This window comes from Phoenix dactylifera, chromosome 13 (genome assembly GCF_009389715.1).
Source record: "Phoenix dactylifera cultivar Barhee BC4 chromosome 13, palm_55x_up_171113_PBpolish2nd_filt_p, whole genome shotgun sequence".
NCBI classification, from domain to species: domain Eukaryota; kingdom Viridiplantae; phylum Streptophyta; class Magnoliopsida; order Arecales; family Arecaceae; genus Phoenix; species Phoenix dactylifera.
Genome location: NC_052404.1, coordinates 2435930 through 2444008, shown reverse-complemented (window position 1 = coordinate 2444008; position 8079 = coordinate 2435930).

The window sequence follows — 8079 nt, the reverse complement described above, 5'->3', positions numbered from 1 at the left end:
GAGGCAGAGAGGTTCTTCCTCCTGGATGTTATGCAAACAGGAATTCTTTCCTATCTTGCGCTTTGTGAGGTGTTCCGTATAAAAACGTCACAATGGGAGAGCTGCTGTGGCTGGAGTGATCGTGGCATGGCAGATCTCCCAGAGAACGACTTGGAGGAGAGAATTTTGAAAATAATGCCTTCCCACATTCTTTGTTCTCTGAGCTTCCAAATGCTCGGAGACACTGTTTCTCTATGCATGGCTGCTGTTAGGCGCGCCAGTTGCAATTACAGGAAACCGGTGTAGGAAGTTAGGGGAAATATGCTGACAAGAGACACTGGATGATCAATAAATAAATTAAAAAATGAAACAAAAAAGTGTGAAAAATGCATGGAAATCACAGATAATGAGTCGTTTTAGTAAAAAGCATTTCTCCAAAAGAACGAAGCTTTAAAGGTAATGACGTTGTCTTAAAATGTACCAGTTGGAAGGTGAGCACGACAATTGGCGCCTGATTTCGGGCTCCACAGCCTAATGTTTGAAATACTTTTAGGTGACTAATGAAATAGATGAAAAGTCCATAATTACGATGTCTATAAGTACAGCAACGGGAATATTTGATACAGCAAGTTTTTCAACCACGAAGGCAGCATTTTGGCATGGGATATCAGTGTTTATCCACATCGATATCCATCTTCAGTTGACGACATGGATACGGAAATCAAACTCACGGTCTAGGGTGACTCCACGAGCCTACAGTTCAAAGAAATAGGGTAAAGAAGACAAAAATGACAGAACTAGGAGACCGAATCTTTTATTAGTTCATCAAAATTAATTAAAAGATTTAGTCTCTTAATTCTGCCATATCTCAGGATAATTTTAAGCAGATGTTTGGAAGGCTCGCACAAAGGGTGCCCCAGTTGCTTCTTTTATAAAGGGATGAAGGAAAGCACACAGGATAAAATTATTTCTATAAAAGAAGCGACAATATTTGGCACCGACCACACTAATAAACGTGAAGGTTATTGTGAGCGAGAATGGAGGCATTGTCTCAACAAACGACGAGTCAATTGCAACTGTCATCTTGGTTGGTGATGATTCCAAAATTGAGATGTTGGTTAGAATGCAATGGCATCCTTTCTTTGATAATGCTTATGCCCAAGCAATAGGTCCACATGTTTGTCTACGTATGTATACACACACATATATGTATGTATGTATGTATGTATGTATATATGTATGTATGTATGTATGTATGTATGTATGTATATGTGCATGTATGTATGTATGTATGTATATGTGCATGTATGTATGTATGTATGTATACAGTAGCATCTAGTCAAGCTAAAAAAATTGCTGCCAAATTGTTATAAATCACCCTCCTGAAAATGAAACATATATGAACTAACTAATACTTTAGCATGATCAAAGAATGCTGAATGCATGCTTTAAAATTTTAGAATCCCATTATATGCATGCACTAGAGCATATAAAATGGGAACAATTTGATAAAGTTTTTATATATGAGAACATTTCTCCAAAATAAAACATAAGATGTTGGAGAAAATTGAAAAAAAAATTTCGATCTTATTAATTTTAGTTTGAAGGAGTAGATTTCCAGGTTGCATTTCATTATCAAAGAAAGGATGTCATGCTACTATTAATTGTTCTTTTGGGAAATCTCGACCTTTGTCAGAAAGAGCCCAAGTTTTCTCTTTTTGACTCCTTACTGTCTCTCAACATCCTCAAGCAGTTTCACCCTATATAAATATAGAAAAATCTGGGTTGTGATGATATTTTAGTGGCATAACTCGGTCATAAAAAAATAGAAAAATAATGTTTAGTAATTTTATAATGTTATAGTGACCCAAAAACTGATGCTGGCTTTGTAATGGTCAACAAAAACATTTACAATTTTGAATTTTTAATATTAAAATAAAAATAATTATGGTAACATTATAGCAGAAAATAGCATGTAATAAAAAAAACTATGTTATTTTTAACATACTTGTTCATTTAATAAATATATTATATATTTTTAGGTAAGTCTATTTACTTGAGACCTATATATTGTTAGGAGATACACACAATTCTTTCAAGAAAATTGCATCATGTGTATCAAGTTTGGAACAAGTATTGTCAGCGACGGTTGACAACCTTATTAGGGAGGGTCAAAAGCCAAAAGCTTGTAGAATCAAAATAAGATTTAAATAGAGCCTGTGATAAATCCCCTAATTGGATCTCTAGAGAAAATTGGAATAAGCTAATTGACATTTGGATTTTCCCAGAATGGAAGAAGAAATCAGAAACCAACAAAAAAAATAGAAACACTATGAAGAATGGTAGCATCACTAAATACTGTGGAGGATCAATCGCATTTGTCAATCATGACAAACGACTGGTACACATCTTTATTTAATTAGATTTTTATAATAATTTTGATATTATTATTCAATAATCTCAAATCAGCCCATTATATGTTAATGATTTTTTTCTTTTCTCTTTTGTAGAAAATAAAGTTCGGTGGGGAGCCAATAATAGTTGAATCTTTTAGTCGGACGCATAAGACAAAGCAAGGCATGAGAGGATATATGGATAAGAGAAGTGAAGCTATCATGGTAAGTATAATTTTTTTATAATTCATAAATATTATTGAGCTTGCTCATGTTTATCTCTTGTTTGATCCACCATAATGTTTTTCTCTTCTTTTAAATCAACTGGCAGACAAAGTATTCAGTTGAATACTCCAAAAAATATGGTGATGCCTCCATCTCAGATGCTCCACCACATGATTATGACTTGTGGTTTGAGGCAACTGGTGTCCCAACTCATGGCCATGTCTATGGCTTTAGTCCCCTGGAGGATCTCACTGGAATTATTGGGTAATCATCATCCTGTTCTACCTCTACAAGTCAAGCTCCAGAGCTGTACACGCATGAAGACCTTCTAGGTATTCTTGAGCACGAAAAGAAAAAATGGCAAGAGGAGGTTCTTCAAAAGATGAGAGAAGAGATTGGCTTTGGACCAAGGTATGCAGGCAGATCAGAGGAGTAATGGTGATTCTGGTTTTACTGATTATGCTTCATTATGATTGCTTTTGCCTTAGATGATAGGTCTTTGCATTCCTAGGAGGAATGAAATCTCTGTTGATCTCTATGACATACTTTTGGACTTTGATTTTGATGGATTTAGGACATATTGATGCCTATTTTGAATGACATATTAAATGCCTTTTGCATAATGTTGAATGCCTTTGCTATTAATGATATTATTATTATTATTATTATTATGAGCCAATCAATGTACCAAATGTACCAGGCTATTGGAATGTGATTAGTGACCAAATTTAGTTACTGAATTGTTTACCAAGTATTGTGACAAGCAGCCATAAACTTAGTAACATGATTTTGGTTACTAAAAATTGATTTTGCTCAGTGCGTTGTGACAAATTAGTGACGGTACTCTTGTCACTAGGTCAGTGACGGGATTAATGACAAATTTAGTGACAACATTTGTGACCATATTTATGACGACTAAATCTGTCACTGAAGGTTGTGACAGATCAGTGACCAAACTTGTGACCGAATTCTGTGACAAAATCAATGACCAAGTTACCTTCGTCACTAACTCAATGACTGGTTAGTGACGGAAAATACGTAATTTCTTAAATATTTAATTCTTAGATTTGTAACGGCTTAGTGACGGCGGTTCTGTCATGGAGTTTAGTGACGGAAATCGCTGCTGTCACTGAGAATTTAGTGACGCATGTTTTTGTAACTAATTCAGTGACGGAAGCTCCGGTCACAAGTTTCGTATTAGTAACCGGAAATACTATATAGTGACAGGAATCCTTGTCACTATACGTGTGTTTTCTGGTAGTGATAAACTCTTGTAGAGAAAAATTTGTACAAAATTTTGACTATTGTAAAATATTTTTTGTAAATAAATTGCATAAATGCAAAATACAAAAAATATTAATTATTTTCTCATAATATATTGTCATAACACTAAATTATCCATTAAAGTGGTGATTGTATTTCTTCCTTATTATCCATATTTTTGAAATAAGGTAATAATTTATAAGGACCATTATAACGTTATAATGGCTGTTATTTTAAACATTAGATAGTATTGACTTGGGAACAAGGTTAGCTAATTGAGCGCAAGTAACTAGGATTACCTAGAGGAATGGAGATATGTGAAATAACTATTAGTATAATGCCATTATGAGGTAATAAAAAGAAATTTTATTATTAATTTGTAGAAAATAAAATTTAGATAAAATAAAAACTAGAAATAAAAATTGAACTAATATTGAACTATTGACATATAAAGTTTTATTGAATAAAACTAAAAAAATTCTCCAATGACAACAAAAGTACCGACTATTCTAGCGGTTAGAATAAATATTGAAAAATAAATGAATGCTTTGAATACATTAGCGAATATCGTTTTGTTGAAAATATCAAAACTTTATTATAAATTAAAGTATGCTAAAACATAAAAAAGGTTAATATGTATATGATACTTATGAAATTTTGTTATGTTAACTAAAAAGGTAACCAAATCAACGAACTAATGTAGTTCATTTAAGAAAAAAAAATAGATAAACACATACAAATGGTAAAATAACAAAAAAGTTCCAAATCCCCATCTGAGTTAACATAGTTCTAAATTGAGATTTGACCACAAGTTGGATTGGATATAAATCTCGTTGAATTGGACTCGATTTAAATGGACTAAGATCAACTTGGTTTAATATGACAAAATGAAATTGGATGAAAGTTCCAAGTTTTGCTTGGTTATGATCAAAATCAAATATAATAGTAGACAAACTTAATCCAAATCTATTAAGTGGTTCGTGATTTATAAGTTTAGATCTTAGGCTCAAAATGTTTTTAATTTCGATCTTGGTCAAGTTGGAAATAGACTTACAGTATAATATACAAATTACCATATGTAAAGAATAAAAGAAAATTTCCACTGAATTTTTAGCTCTTCAAAACTATATCATGAAGTAAGACTTTTTTGGATATAAAAGATGGAGATGATTTATTAAGCAAGACAACTTGCTACATCCTTGTACAAAATATTTGTAATAGAATTTGGAGTTTTTGAATCCAAAACTTCATATTCTTCAATGTGACTTGCATACTTTGCCAATATATGTGCCATCTCATTCCCCAGTGTTTTGATATAGCTGAGCATGCACTTCTTGAAAGCTTTGCTAATAATTTTCTACATCCTCCAAAATCAAACTTGCATCAGAGAAGTCTTGGTTTTAGATGCTCGGTGATTTCATTACACTAATTGAAGCTCCTTTCAATGACAACATTATAAATCTTAATTCAAGCCAATTTGCAGGCCTTGCTTAGTTGCGAACATTGTTATTGGGATCATTTTTTTGTGACCTTGCTACAATCAATGCTCCTATTTTATCTCTGATTCCCAAACTTTCCTCCTTGGAATAATGCACCATCAACACTAATTTTATAATGTTGATCTAGTGGTGGTTTCCATTTTCTTGTGAATCTTTGTTGTATTATTACCTTCTTGGATCTTTGAAATTTTTCCAATAATTAGCATGCTCTACGAATTGCTTCATATTTCCAAATTGTCCAAGCAATCATAGCAAATACATTCAATCCTTCTCTTGCTCATCTTATAAAAAATCTCTTGTGCCCACACGATATCTACTTTGGATGCATTAGTTCTGAATTACAGAAAAGCAACGCTCCAAACTCGTCGCACAAACCAATAATATTTTAGATAGTGCACTCCATCCTCTGTATTTTCCCTACATTATTCCCACAAATCATGTTTCAATTTAATTTGCTTCTTACTTAAGCTGGCTTTTGTTGGGATTATGTTTTTCAAGAGCATTCCACATCAAAGTTTTTTTTACTTTTTCTTGTCTATACAGATCCCAAAAATTACACCATGATAAGAACTTGAAGCCATTTCCTCCCCCTTAGTAGGACATCTAGAATTGCTTTTATTTCCTCTCTCTCTTTCTGCTCTATTATAAAGTGGTAAGCACTTTTAATTCTGAGAATTCCATCTTTTATGGAATGCCTCACCAAATGATCATGTGGCATTTTTCACTAATAGGAATTTGGAGGATGCTCTATATGCTTCATGGACAAGGAAATGTGATTTATAATGTTCTCCTTCTAACACTTTCTATCCCTATATATCAAATCACTCACTGTACTAGCTGGAATCAGAAACTCAATATATGACACCACTTTACAAATGGTCTTCGCATGTAACCATCTACCCTATAATCATGTTCTGACTTTCTTCTCCATTCCCAATCCACCATCTCAATCCTGCTTCTAGTGCCGATTTTATTTCCATGCTTCTCCATGAATATAGAAAGATTATATCCCAGACCAATTCCTAAGAAAGAACAGAAAGGCCACTGAGGTGGTAGCCCAGTGGGAGCGTGGCTTTACTTCCAACCAAGTGGTTTCGAGTTCGAAACGCACGAGCATCGATTAAATTATAGAGACCGGATGCTCCCTGCTAGGACATGGGGTCTGGAAGGGCGTATCGCTCTGCTAGTAGCCTCGGTGGTGCCAGATGCGACGTACTCACACGTGGTATTCGTGTCGGAGCCCAGAGGGGTAACCGAGCCGAGCCTATGGATGAGAAGGGTATGAATAAAACCGGCCGGGGTGCCCAATACACGGTCATTTCTACCCGCATCGAACATTCTCTTGACGGGATGGGAGCCCAGTGGGGGCTGCTACGCGGGAGTGAGCTTGTCGCTTCCTTCCCCCTTCCCCTTTTCTTTCAGCAAAAAAAAAAGAAAAAAAAGGAAGAACAGAAAGAAAAATATATTACTTTATATACTTGAAAACAGACAATTAGAATTCTGCACCAGCCTCCATGCTTTGCCAGTAGAGCTTTGCTAGAAGGCTGTAATTCTTTGAAGCTCGTCTCTCCTCTCTCTAGTACGAAAAGCTTCTTCCAGCTTGCTTAATGGATCTTCCTCTCATTATGTTTAGGTCCCCACAAAAACCTCCCCATTAGAGGTCTAAGTTCTTCACGTAGCTTCTTTGATAAAAGAAAACAACTCCTACATATATTGGAATTGCTTCTGTTGTTATCAATACTTCTTTACATGCCTTTGATAAGGATTTTCCCTTATACCCTTGAACCTAATTCTCCTTCGTCGTCAGCTGTTGCCTGCAGTTAGGCTCATGTGCATCTATTTCCATTAAATAGATAAATGAATCCCTTGTCTTTCTTCTTGATTTTGTAAATATTTTGCTGCATTCCTTGTGAGTTGTGATGCTTTTTCATTGGCAAATGTGATGACCAGGAAAGCAGATGTATATCTTCTGTTAGGCCATTGTAGTAGAGATAGATGAGAATCAAAAAGCATCTTTTCTGCCTTCATATATCGAAGATACATCAAAGGTACTCTTTCTGATACACTATATATCAAAGGTGTCTTTAGACAACTTTAGTGAGCTTTAAGTCTTAGAGTGAGATAATTATCTACTGATTTTCAAATACGATTCTAGTCACTTGAGATATCACAACCCAACGGTCTTTTAAACACTCTCTGACACACCAGATGTCAAAGGTGTCTTTAGGCAACAACCTTAGTGAGCTCAAGTCTTAGAGTGAGATAATTGTCTACCAATTTTCTACTACATTTTTTAGTAACTTGAGATGTCTGATTAGCGAGAATAACATAGGTCCATCCCAACCCAACGATCTTTTAAACATATGCAAAGGAAATAACTAATGTATCCTTTGACTGCAGATTACAGCAAAAACGATACTTGCGATGAGGATTAGAGCAAAGACACCGTTCACTGATGATAATATACCCTTTGATCGCATATTAATGATTTGCCTTTCGAAAGGCGAGGTTGAACCAAAAGTTGCATCATCTTACCTCCTCTAGCAATGATTTGTTTTTCAAAAGGCCAAAACGATCTCAAAGTTTTGTAAACTCAACAAGGCAAACATGAAGGCAAGTATTCCTCCCCCCTCTCTCGCATTTGTCCTCCAATGGTCCATCCTGAACTCGAAACGTATAAAACTCAATCATAAAGGACAGACTGCAAAAATACCAAGAAG